This window comes from Talpa occidentalis, unplaced genomic scaffold (genome assembly GCF_014898055.3).
Source record: "Talpa occidentalis isolate TD23 unplaced genomic scaffold, MPIMG_talOcc4v2.1 talOcc4.6, whole genome shotgun sequence".
Taxonomy (NCBI): domain Eukaryota; kingdom Metazoa; phylum Chordata; class Mammalia; order Eulipotyphla; family Talpidae; genus Talpa; species Talpa occidentalis.
In genome coordinates, this window is record NW_023604972.1 from 38,401,172 (window position 1) to 38,414,883 (window position 13,712).

Here is a 13,712-nt window from a genome sequence, read left to right on the forward strand (position 1 = left end):
CAGTACTAGCAGAGCGCCAAAGCGTCCCCCACTTGGGGCTCTGGGCTCTGGCCCCAGAGGTGCTGCTTACAAGCACTTGTTAAGGGAAACTCCCACCGCTGGTGCTGCTTTCGGAGCATTGCACACCAACTATCACCTGCGCTGGGGCAGCAGGGCGGGAAACCACCACAGCCACTCAGACTCCAGGTGCCGCTGACCAGATGGTGGCCTCGGCAAAGTCAGTGGTACCTGCTGCTTTCCCTGTGGGCCTCCAGCTTCAATGCAACCCCTCATGGATGCAGAGTACTAGGAAGTCCTCATTATTCATGAGTGAACAGTGCTTTCTCAGCTATGGCTTTGTTTTATTTAAAAAGAGGTAAAATTTCTCATTTAAAAAGCAACTGTAATTTTTTTATGCTGTTGCTAGATAGTCTATGTCCAACCCAGTGAAACAAAAAGCTGCTTTTCTTCTTCATTTCATCAGAAAGGTGTCCTGATAGACTACCAGATAAAAAAGTTTTCTCTAGCAAGTTTTTAGGGTATAAAAATTTGCATCTGTGAAATTTTTCACAATTTCTTTTCCCAGGTTATTAAAGTCATGAATCTTTCCCTCTTTTCACCATTCCAAAGAATCTCTAAAATATAGAATAAGCATATAGATACATGAAGTTATTTATCAGAAACATACCACACACAGCACACAGGGCTAATGTTAAAGGATCACACAGTTTAAAAACACTGAATTTCTGGATAGTATCAGTCTGGACAATCTATTTCCATAATCACTGACAGTTATTGCTTATCCCAAGGGTCTATAAGAGATCAGAAGGAATGAAATTGATTTGGTGTACTTTCAAATAACTTCTTTTTTTTTAAAGATTTATTTATGCATACCAGAGCTGGGGGACAGGCCAGAGATGTGGGAGGGTGGGGGGTGAGAGGATTCACCAGAGACAGAGCAGGGAACAGAACAGGCAGATCTACTGAGATACACTGCTGAGGGGAGAAGTGGGCAAGATAGGAGAGGTCTGCTGTGCCATGTGGGTTGCTCCCTGGCGGGCCAGGGATTGAACTCATATTGCAAAGGCTTCAGATTGCTTCATAGTGAGGTGCTTAACACCCTGCACCACTAAGGAGGCCCTCAAATAAATTTTCTGTTTGTGCTGTGTGTGGGAAATTCATTGGATTAAAGAGAACCTCCCCTTCCCCAATTTACACCTACCTGGTATAAACCTTAAAATATGATCTTATTTGGAATGAGGGCTTCACATATATGATTAGTTAATTTAAGGAGGGATCACAGAGGAAGGGGGGAATCTTAAATCCAGTGACTTATACTTAATAAAAAGTGAGGTCATATAGTAGCCTCACACAGAGAAGTTATATAAGACATACAGAGGGAGAAAGGCCAGGGGATGATGAAGGTAGAGGTTGGAGTGGTGAAGTGACAAAGCAAAGCATGCTAAGGATTTCCACATCAGAAGGTGGGAGAGGACTAGAAGAGTCTCTTCCTCAGAGGTTCCAGAAGGAATCAACTCTGCTGACACCTTAATTTCAGACTCTGAATTCCAGGCTCTACTAGAGAATAAATTTCTAACGTGTGTGATAAACTAATAGCAAACTAACACAAGGAATAAGCCAAACTATATCTCAGGATATCAGTTGAAAGATTATGACCATTTTATGGGTGTTGGATTCCCTTCCCATTTACTGGCCTGTACTTTCATCTCATACCTTCAGAAGGTGATAGACTCTAAGTACCTATTACTGCAGCATAAAATCAATTAAAGTCTCCCTTTTGACAAAAAGAAACATGAAAATAATTACTTTTATCAATATTTACCCTCTCAACTTCTCTCTCTCTCTCTCTCTCTCTCATTTCACTCTGACAAGAGAATGACTTTCTCTTTCCCTTGGATAATACAAATGTCTTTTTCATTCCCCTCAATTGTCCAACCTCGCTTGTTTTTATAACACATTTTTGAGGAGATATTCCCTATGTATTATATATATCAACTGATATTATATATATATATATCAACTGATATATTATATATATCAACTGATATCCTGAGATATAGTTTGGCTTATTCCTTGTGTTAGTTTGCTATTAGTTTATCACACACATTAGAAATTTATTCTCTAGTAGAGCCTGGAATTCAGAGTCTGAAATTAAGGTGTCAGCAGAGTTGATTCCTTCTGGAACCTCTGAGGAAGAGACTCTTCTAGTCCTCTCCCACCTTCTGATGTGGAAATCCTTAGCATGCTTTGCTTTGTCACTTCACCACTCCAACCTCTACCTTCATCATCCCCTGGCCTTTCTCCCTCTGTATGTCTTATGTAACTTCTCTGTGTGAGGCTACTATATGACCTCACTTTTTATTAAGTATAAGTCACTGGATTTAAGATTCCCCCCTTCCTCTGTGATCCCTCCTTAAATTAACTAATCATATATGTGAATGTATCTTAGAATCCTCCATGTGGGTTTAACATCAATTCCTTCAATGTTTCTTACATTTTTAGCATTTTACCTTTATGACAGTCAACCAAAAATTCTAGTTATATCAGATTCATGCTGTTTACTTGTGGATTAGAGTAACTTGTGGGGAACACCATTTCTTTCAACAAATAAAATTTCTTTCACTAAATAACCATTTGGTGAATAACCCTTTAAGTAGTATCCAAAATAGATATAAATATTTTTTTATTTATAGATAGCATGGATTTACTTGACAATGCAACAGAGTAATACAGTTTTTAGAATTGCCCTTTCAGAATAATACTGTAACAATGGTATAAGGTGTTCAAGTCATTTTAGAATTAGAATGTACTAGAACCAAAGAAATTTACAGGTAAATTTTACTTTATAGATCATTTTCAATTAATGTATTCTTTTCAACTAATCTTTTGTTTCTTTTTTCATTAAATTAACATGACATTCTAAGTATAAGATAGATATTGAAATTCTTTATATTAAAAAAGGGCAAGCAAGATATAAATTATAGCAATTCATCTTACTTTTTCTATGAAAATGTATTTGTTGTTCTACTTGAAGTTTCTTATTCCTTGGTTGGCCAATCATAAACATTATTACTACAATGAAACCTACCTATGGATCTCATATTACTATCATCACTGTCCCAAATCTTTGGACATTTAAAAAATCACCTTAATGAATATAACCCTAAAAGAATAAGAATCCCATTCATCAATCCAGAAATCTATGTATATGTTTTTAATCATTCAATGCATGCTACAAAATGCTAGTTTGGAAAAGTCTTCCAATTCATTAATCCATGACTTGGTGATTGTATCAATCCATTAATATGTTGGGGGATCTCTTTTCTATAAAATAGTTTTTATTTAGCACCAACTATAGAAGGCACATACTTTATTGAATAATCACAAGAGCTTAGTCCTTTGATGTTAAATTTTTAAATATCCAGAGGGCCTTCCCTGGTGGTGCAAAGGGTTAAGACACAATCTATGAAGCTATCCGCAGGCACTGCAGCACGAGTTTGATCCCCCGCCAGGGAGTTACCAACATGGCATAGCAGACCTCTCCTGACTAGCCCGCTGCTCCCCTCAGCAGTGTATATTAGTTGATCTGCCTGTTCTGTACCCCAATCTGTCTCTGGTGAATCCTCCCAGGCCCTGCACCTCTGGCCTGTACCCCAGTTCTTGTATGCATAAATAAATACCCAGAGTATAATGTAAAAACCCTATTTAGACCTCTAATTACTATATACTGCTGGAGGAATACTATATACTGCTGGAGGAATGAGGCCTTATAAGGAAATGAAGGTTTTATACACACAATTAATCATAATTAATTTTACAGGAACCTAAAAAGAATGTAATTATTCAAATGCACTCTTAGGAGTTGACCACACTTCAGTTTACTAGCAGAAAGTGATTTATCTCTTATTCATAATAGAGAAAAATGGAAAAATATCATATGTAATTAACAGTTTTTCTCAGCAAGAAAAAGAGAACTAAGAATTATAAATTATATTGGTTTCTATGATTCTATATGCAAGAAATGACCATATCTAGATTTCTAAAAATATCCAAGAAGAGGCTAATGCCAAATGTCTACAAACTAGTCACACAACTCAACAAAAAGAAAACATATCACCCAATCAAACAATGGGCAGAAGAGCTGGATAGGGGCCTCACTGGTAGGGTAAGGGGTTAAGACGCAACCTATGAAGCTACCACAGCCACTGCAGCATGAGTTCGATCCCCGGCTGGCCAGGGAACAACCCACATGGCACAGCAGACTTGTCTTGACTTGCTCATTGCTCCCCTCAACAGTGTTCTCCTGTGTTCATTACATCCTTGTGATGCTGTTCAATCAGCTGCAGAGCAACCAAGGCAAATATAACAGGAATAACCAAATTTAATCAGTAGAAAATAGATATAATACTATATCTATATTTTGTGCTAACACAAAACATACAATATGATGATTTCAGTGTCATAATAAATAAAACTTTTGAATTAAGACACTAACAACATGCAACCCAGTAACATCAAAACATACGATATAGACTTTTCTGGAATCTTATAACTATTCTGAAGTTTCTTTTAATTTTTGCACAAAATGCATAAAGATCATGTGATTTATTACAATTAGTGTTTATTGAATAGTTACAGGTTATATGACAATGAAGTAGGTGGTTAGAACACAGAACATTACACAGTGGTGGTGATCTCAGTTACAGGATGTTTTGCTTGGGAATAGAGGATATGAAAGCAAGCATTTGAAGCTGGCTTTTGCTTGTGTTCCTAGGTGAACTGCATAATACCAGTTGACATCTTCCTCCTATTTCAAAAACTACCTTTGAAATGCTGAGATTCTAAGCAACATGTTTTAGGGGAAAAAAAAATCTTTCAGAAGTCTTTGATCTACATGGTCAAAAGACATGCATGCAAAAATTTAGATTTCTTTATTCTTTCTATGAAGTATAGCAGTTTTAGTAAAAAAAATTAGAAATTATTACTACTGCCTCATATTATGAAGTGTTATAGGATTGCAATTTAAAAAAATAGGAAAATGTGGTAACCAACTCAGAAATATCAGAAAATAATATTCACTTAGTTATACAAAGTATCATACCATACTCACTTTTGTTACAAAACTTTTTGCAAGTTTTTATCTAGGAATATTTATAGCTATTTCTAATGAGATTATATCTTTAGGTCACTCTATTTTTAACTGTTTAACATGATAAGAAAGAATTCTCCAGAAAAATAATGAAATTTGAAGACAGTTTGTAAGTGGTAGCATGTGTAGCTTTCAAATTTTGTTTTTAAAAACTAATAAAACTTTTGGCAACCTGTGAAATCTTAGATAAAAATTTAAATTACCCATCATACTTGAATAAACTGATTTAAGATTATTTTTACTAACTTAGCCACAGGCTGGTATGCCTTTTGAAAGTGTTTAATCAACTGCAGAGGAAACTTAAAGAAAACATTAAGGATCAGGCCAGTCTACTATGACATGACAGCTGAGAATCATTTATTCATTCTGAACTCCTGATTACAAAATCTTTTTCCAACACCCTTTCACAACTTACAATTCAACCTGTGTACCTTTTAAGGTCATACTTGAGGAACAAAACTTTCCATAGTTTGGCATCTTTCATTATTAATTTCTCAATGTTGTTTAATATGTGATGCTCTAAATAGCTTATCATTATCATTATATTTATTTTCTTTCATGAAATATCCTGGTGTTATATTTCATTTCAGAAATATCTATTATTTTTAGGGCTATTTGTCTTCTGTGTTATAGGAGTAACATATTAAAATGAAAGACTTATGGGAACCCCCTTTCAATCATCATTTTCTCTTTTAGGATGCAGATAAATATTAACAGAAAAAGTTTGATCTAAATAGATCTATTTGAATTCTATCTTATTGCTACATCTGCATTTTTGTGAGGTAGAGAGGTTGTGATAGACATTGCAGAAACCCTAGTGTCTGACAGACATGAAATCAAACCCTGTCTCTACTATGTCTTTGCTGGGTAAGCATGGAAAAGTCACTAAAAATCTTAGTGCCCATTTCTGTACCTTAACCTAGATTTCAATGAATGAGAAGTTTCTCTCTCAAATCTGCCCTCTCTTCATATTGTCCCTCTCTCTGAAAAACTTACACCCTCAACTCAGCTCTATCTTTCTTTTTCTTGAGAACAAAATGCCTACAGGGAGAACAATAGTTGCATTTTCTCCCTCATCTGTTCTGTGACACAACAATCCTGTGTTCAATTCAATAAACATAGTTGGGTAACAGAACTGGCCTTCAGAGAGAAATTTCTGTGTGATTCCAAAGCCCAATATCTTGAGTTATAAGTGAGATTGAATTATGTTTATTGCCAAATTGTTCAATTTATTATTACCAACACAAAAAAATCATATTTTAGAAATATTTTTAATCTTTACTAAGTGTAATGACTTTTTATGTTAATTAGAATATTCAATCATAATTTTATTATGATTAAAGCATCATTGCTTATATGCTTATATTATTCTACAAAAGATTAACACAATTTAACTATAGATTCTGATCATTTCAAATCATTCCCCTCACTGCCTGTTTAAGCCAAGACAGAAAATTTGAATGTCATTCAAGGTATCCTTTTTTCTGATTCTCACAGTGGTCATAAAATTGTTAAAATTTTCCTTTCTTTGTCTCTATAATGTATTCAAGAATCAAATAGCGATCTAACAGTGATTCTTGCTGGAGTAAAAAAAATAATAATTTTTGATATTGAGTTCTCTAGACTTATTCCTAATTTCTTTCTTCAAAATTCATGCCCACTTAAAAAAAAAGTAAGGTTGGGGGGGGGGGCGGATCAACATGGTGGCAAGGAAACACTGTGAGTAAGATCTCCCATTAAAAAAAAGTTAATAGGGAGGAAAAGCGGCAGGTCCCAGCGAGAACTGGGACACAGAAGATAAATGGACGACTCCAGCAAACTACCCAAAGAAGAAAGTTGCCATAAAAGAGGACTAGAAGGGAGGAAAGCTCAGAACCCTGCTACCCTCCCCTCCCCACAAAGTCAGCACTCTCCAACCAACAGAAAGGAGGAAAAAAACAAAAACAAAAAACAGCTAAAAAAAAAAAAAAAAACTAAAACAACCAACAAGAACAAACTATGCATCAAGCAGGACTGTGAGTGGAAAGGAACTATTTCAGCCACACCACCCTGGAACTGGAGCTGTGGAGAACCCTACAGTATTCACCGCGGAGGTGAGTGAACAGCTCCAGGCACCATTAGAGAAAAACAAAGACTCCCAGAGACCTACAAACAGCCCCAGGCCAGCCGGTAAGCTTGTGCGGAAATGCGGTGCGCTTGAAAAGCAAACGCGGATCCCGGCTGCCCAGGTCCCCAAGCCTGCGACCTAGGCTTGAGGGGAGATGCACAGGGGCCCTCACTGAGGTGAATGTCCCTCACTGAGTAATCAGAAACCAGGCGCCCGGACAAGGGAGCAGGGTGCAAAAGGCGCCATTTCTGCAGACACTGAACTAGGCTATAGTCCGCGTCCTGGACCAGAGGGCTTTGGAACTGAGACCAGGGCATGAAATTTGGGGTGTGGGTTCCCTATGACGGTGGGGCACAAGGCAGACACAGCACCCCAAAGCAGTTGAGGCTTTGCCCACCACTCCCATTCTGTTCCCAGTCCCACAGGGTGAAAAAAAACAGCTCCCCAAGAACACTAAGAGAGATCTCTGGCGCCACCTAGCGACCAGAAAAAAAATCACCAACACCCCATATAACAGGGACCTTTCTTCAGTAAAGACTGCTTGAAACCAGCAGAAGGCTCCTGGAGGAGCAAGTGGTGAGCTGGGAAGTTCGCCCACGCCAGGCCCCTTCTGACCAGCAGTCTCAGCCCAGAGGGGGAGCGGGCACCCATGGCCAGGGCAGATTGGGCGCGCAGAAGAGTGTGCCTGAGACTGGGCGTGCAGGGAGTGCGTCCCGCATCGCCATTTTAGAAGAGGGACATTTCTTCAGTAAAGACTGCCTGAAACCAGCAGAAGGCTCCCTGAGGAGCCAGAGGTGAGCTGGGAAGTTCGCCCATGCCAGGCCCCTTCTGGCCTGCAGTCTCACCCCAGAGGGGGAGCGGGAACCCACTGCCGGGGCAGACCAGGCATGCAGGGAATGTGTCCTGCATTGCCAATTTAGAACAGGGACATTTCTTCAGTAAAGACTGCCTGAAACCAGCAGAAGGCTCCCGGAGGAGCCAGAGGTGAGCTGGGAAGTTCGCTCACGTCAGGCCCCTTCTGGCCTGCAGTCCGAGCCCAGAGGGGGAGCGGGAACCCACTGCCGGGGCAGACCAGGCATGCAGGGAATGTGTCCTGCATTGCCAATTTAGAACAGGGACATTTCTTCAGTAAAGACTGCCTGAAACCAGCAGAAGGCTCCCGGAGGAGCCAGAGGTGAGCTGGAAGTTGGCCCACGCCAGGCACCCTTCTGGCCTGCAGTCCGAGCCCAGAGAGGGAGCAGGAACCCACCGCCAGGGCAGACCACCGCCAGGGCACACAGGGGAGTGTGTCCCTGCATCGGCATTTTAGAACAGGGACATTTCTTCAGTAAAGACTGCTTGAAACCGACAAATGGCTCCCGGAGAAGTTCACCCAAGATGCTGGCCAGTCCCAGCAACACAGTATCCCAATGTATACGGCAAAATAGAAAACAGACAGTAGGGAGTAGAAGAACCACATGCAATCTAGCAACTCCTCAGGAAAAAAGCACACCACAAAAAGAAAACCACCCCCCAGATTGCAATGACAGTAACTTGGAAGAACTTCTGAGCCTTCCAGAAAGAGAATTTAATATTGCCATGATTAAAAAAATGACAGAAGTCATAAAGGAAAACAATGATAAGGGAAAAATAATCAACGATCAGAAGAATGAAATTGAGTCCCTAAAGAGGGAAGTAAAAGAAATGCAAGAGATCAAAGAATTAATGGAGACACTAAAGAACTCTGGGAAAAGCAATGAAAGCAGAATAGATGAAATGGAAGAACGAATAAGTACTCTTGAAGACACAGAAATAAAAATAAGCAAAACAGAAAAGGAAAGAGAAGTAAGAAGGAAAAAGACAAAAGAAAGACTTCGGGAACTATCTGACTCCATGAGGAAAGGAAATATAAGAGTTATATGAATACCAGAAGGAGAGGAGAGAGATGTAGGAACAGAGAAAATATTCAAGGAGATAATTGAAGAGAACTTCCCAAACGTGAAGAAGGAGCTAAAAATTGATATACAAGAAGCAAGAAAAATACCAAACTTCCAGACGAAAGGAAAAATACAGCAAGACACATAATAGTAAAGCTCCCAAGAATCCAGGACAAGGAAAAAATAATGAAGCTTACAAGAGGGAAGAAACAGATAACATTCAAAGGAAAACCAATCAGGCTGACATCAGACTTCTCCGAAGAAACACTACGGGCAAAGAGAGTGTGGAGGGACATAGTCAACAGACTCCAAGAAAACAGATGCCAACCAAGAATACTCTATCCCGCAAAGCTCTCCTTCCTCTATGAAGAAAGAATAAGGACCTTCCCAGACAAACAGAAACTATGGAATTTCATTACAACTAAACCCCCACTCCAAAAATTACTACAAGGAGTCCTAAAGCCAGAACCTCAGAGGGACGAATAAAAATGAAAGAAGGCCAAAAAAAATTATTAAAAGAGTAAATAAATAAAATCAAAGGAAAGACAAACACAATGGCAAATACAGATGCTAACATATCAATATTAACTCTAAATGTAAATGGACTAAACTCTTCAATAAAAAGACACAGAGCCGCAGGCTGGATTAAGAAACAAAACCCAACCTTTTGCTGTCTCCAGGAAACACATTTAGCTACAAAAGATAAAAATAGACTCAAAGTTAAAGGATGGAAAACAATCCTACAAGCAAATGGACCAAAAAAGAAAGCAGGAACAGCTATACTTATATCAGATAAAACAGATTTCAAACTCAAAAAGATAAAAAGAGACCCCAATGGTCACTACATTATGATCAAGGGGACAACACTTCAAGAAGAAATAACACTCATTAACATATACTCACCAAACAAAGGAGCACCAAAATATATCAGACAACTGTTGTCATCTCTGAAAACAGACATCAGAGAAAACACATACGTAGTGGAAGACTTCAACACACCACTATCAACAATGGATAGATCAATGAGACAAAAAATAAGTAAAGACACTAAAGCTCTAAATAAGGACCAGAGCACTTTGGCTTAACAGACATCTATAGAACACTAAACCCAAAATAAATGGAGTACACATTTTTCTCAAGAGCACACAGATCATTCTCCAGGATCGATCACATACTGGGGCACAAGACAAACATCAACAGATACACCAAGATTGAAATCATACCAACCATCTTTTCTGACCATGAAGGCATCAAACTAGAAATAAACAATAAAAAGAAGGCAAGGAACTCTCCTACCTCATGGAGATTGAAAACCACACTACTGGAAGACCACAGGACTAATGAGGAGAACAAAGAAGAAATTAAAAAATTCTTTGAGAGGCCTCCCCTGGTGGCACAGTGGTTGAGCGCAGGGCTGCAAAGCTGCCCGCAGCCTCTGCAGCGCTGGTTCAATCCCCGGCACCTGGTGAGGGTCCCACATGGTGCGCAGACCTCTCCTGCCGCCTGCTTCTCCCCTCAGCAGTGTACTTTGTCGGTCTGCCTATTCTGATCCCCACTCTGGCTCTGGTGAATTCTCTCACCCTCCGCATTTCTGGCTGTACACAGTGCTTGTATAAATAAATAAATAAATAAATAAATAAATAAATAAATAAATAAATAAATAAATATATCTTAAAAAAAAATCTTTGAATTGAATGACAAGGAGGACACCAATTTCCTAAATGTATGGGATGAAGCAAAAGCAGTAATAAGAGGAAAATATATAGCAATAGAGGCTCACATCAAGAAACAAGAAAGAACTCAAAGAAACAACCTAATCGTGAAGCTCAAAGAACTAGAAAAAGAACAACAAACAAAAAAACCAAAACCAGTAGAAGAAAAGAAATAATAAAAACCAAAGCAGAAATAAATGAAATTGAAACTAAAAAAACAATCTAAAAGATCAATGAAGCCAAGAGCTGGTTCTTCAAAAAAATCAATAAAATAGACAAACCCCCAGCCGGGCTCACAAAGGAAAAAAGGGAGAACGCAAAAATAAACAGGATCATAAATGAAAGAGGAGAAATCACAATGGACACAGCAGAAATCAAAAGAATAATCAGTAACTACTATGAACAGTTATATGGAAACAAGTTCAACAATCTAGAGGAGATGGACAGATTCCTACAACTCTACAATCATCCACATCCAAAGCTAGATAAAGAAGAAATAGAACACCTAAACAGACCAATTACAAGCAGCGAAAATGAAATGGTAATCAAAAAGCTCCCCAAAAACAAAAGCGCAGGACCTGATGGATTTACAAATGAATTCTACCAAACATTCAGAGACGAATTAGTGCCTATCCTTCACAAATTCTTCCAAAAAATTGAGAAGGAAGGGACAATACCAATCATGTTCTATGAAGCCAACATTACACTAATTCCAAAACCGAACAAGGACAACACAAAAGAGGAAAACTACAGGCCAATCTCCCTAATGAACACTGATGCAAAAATCCTCAATAAAATTTTAGCTATCAGAATCCAACAATGTATCCATAAGATAATTCACCACGACCAAGTAGGATTCATGCCAGGGACACAAGGATGGTTCAACATCCGAAAATCAATCAACGTTATCCAACACATCAACAAAAAGAAATATAAAAACCATATGATAATATCAATAGATGCTGAGAAAGCTTTCGACAAAGTGCAACACCCATTCATGATAAAAGCCCTTGAAATTCTTGGGATACAAGGAACATATCTGAAAGCATTTCCATTAAGATCTGGAACAAGACAAGGATGTCCACTCTCACCACTGCTTTTCAATATAATACTGGAAGTCCTAGCTAGAGCAATAAGACAAGAGAAAGACATACAAGGAATCCAAATAGGAAAAGAAGAAGTCAAACTATCACTATTTGCAGATGATAAGATAATATACATAGAGAACACCAAAAACTCCACAGAACAACTAATTCAACTCATCAATCAGTTCAGTAAAGTGGCAGGATACAAAATCAACACGCAAAAGTCAGTAGCCTTCCTATACACAAACAATAAATCTGAAGAAGAAGAAATCAAAAAAACCACCCCTTTTATTATTGAAACAAAAAAAATCAAATATTTGGGAATAAATCTAACAAAAGAGGTAAAGGACCTATACAAAGAAAACTATAAAACACTGTTAAAAGAAATAGAAGAAGACACAAAGAAATGGAAAGACATCCCCTGCTCATGCATTGGAAGAATAAACATTATTAAAATGGTCATCCTACCAAAAGCAATATACATATTTAGTGCTTTTCCAATAAAAATTTCAATGTCATTCTTCAAAGAAATAGAACAATTATTGATGAAATTCATATGGAATCACCAAAAACTCCGAATAGCCAAAGCTCTCCTGAAAAAAAAAAAGAAGGGAATGGAGGCATCACACGCCCAGACTTCAAACTATACTACAAAGCTATAATCATCAAAACTGCATGGTTTTGGAACAAGAACAGACACACAGACCAAAGGAATTGAATAGAAAATCCAGAAATAAACCCACAGATTTATGGTCAACTAATCTTTGACAAAGAAGCAAAGAATATGCATTGGAGCAGAGAAAGTTTGTTCAATAAATGGTGCTGGGAAAACTGGGTCGCTACATGCAAAAGAATGAAGCTTGACCACTACCTCACACCATACACAAAAATCAACTCAAAATGGATTAAAGAACTAGACATAAGACCTGAAACCATAAAATACATAGAAGGAAATCGAGGCAAAACACTACATGATATGCACATCAAAGACATCTTTACAGACACATCACCCAACGTAGTGATAGTGAAGGCAAAGATAAACAGCTGGGACTACATCAAATTAAAGAGCCTCTGCACAGCAAGAGAGACAATAACAAAAACAAAGAGAAACCCCACCAACTGGGAGAACATTTTTGCACACAACACTAATGATAAAGGACTGATCACAAAAATCTGCAAAGAGCTGATGAGACTCAATAAAAACAAGGAAAATAATCCAGTCAAAAAATGGGCAGAAGTGCTAAAAAGAAACTTCTCTGAAGAGGAAATGCAATGGCCAACAGGCATATGAAAAAATGTTCAATATCACTTGTAATCAGGGAAATGCAAATCAAAACTACCATGAGATACCATCTTACACCAGTGAGAATGGCACATGTTAAAAAAACTAGCAACAACAAATGTTGGCAAGGATGTGGAGAAAAAGGAACTCTTCTGCACTGTTGGTGGGAGTGCAAACTGGTCCAACCACTATGGAGAGCTGTGTGGAGATTCTGGACCTACTAAACATATAGCGTCCATATGATTCAGCAATTCCACTTCTAGGTATTTACCCAAAGGACACAGAAACATAAATTCCAAAGAGCACCTGCACCCCTGTGTTTATAGCAGCACTGTGTACAATAGCTAAGCTTTGGAAACAACCCAAATGCCCAAAAATAGATGACTGGATCAAGAAGATGTGGTACATATACACCATAGAATATTACTCAGCATTCAAAAAAGATAAACACATGCAATTTG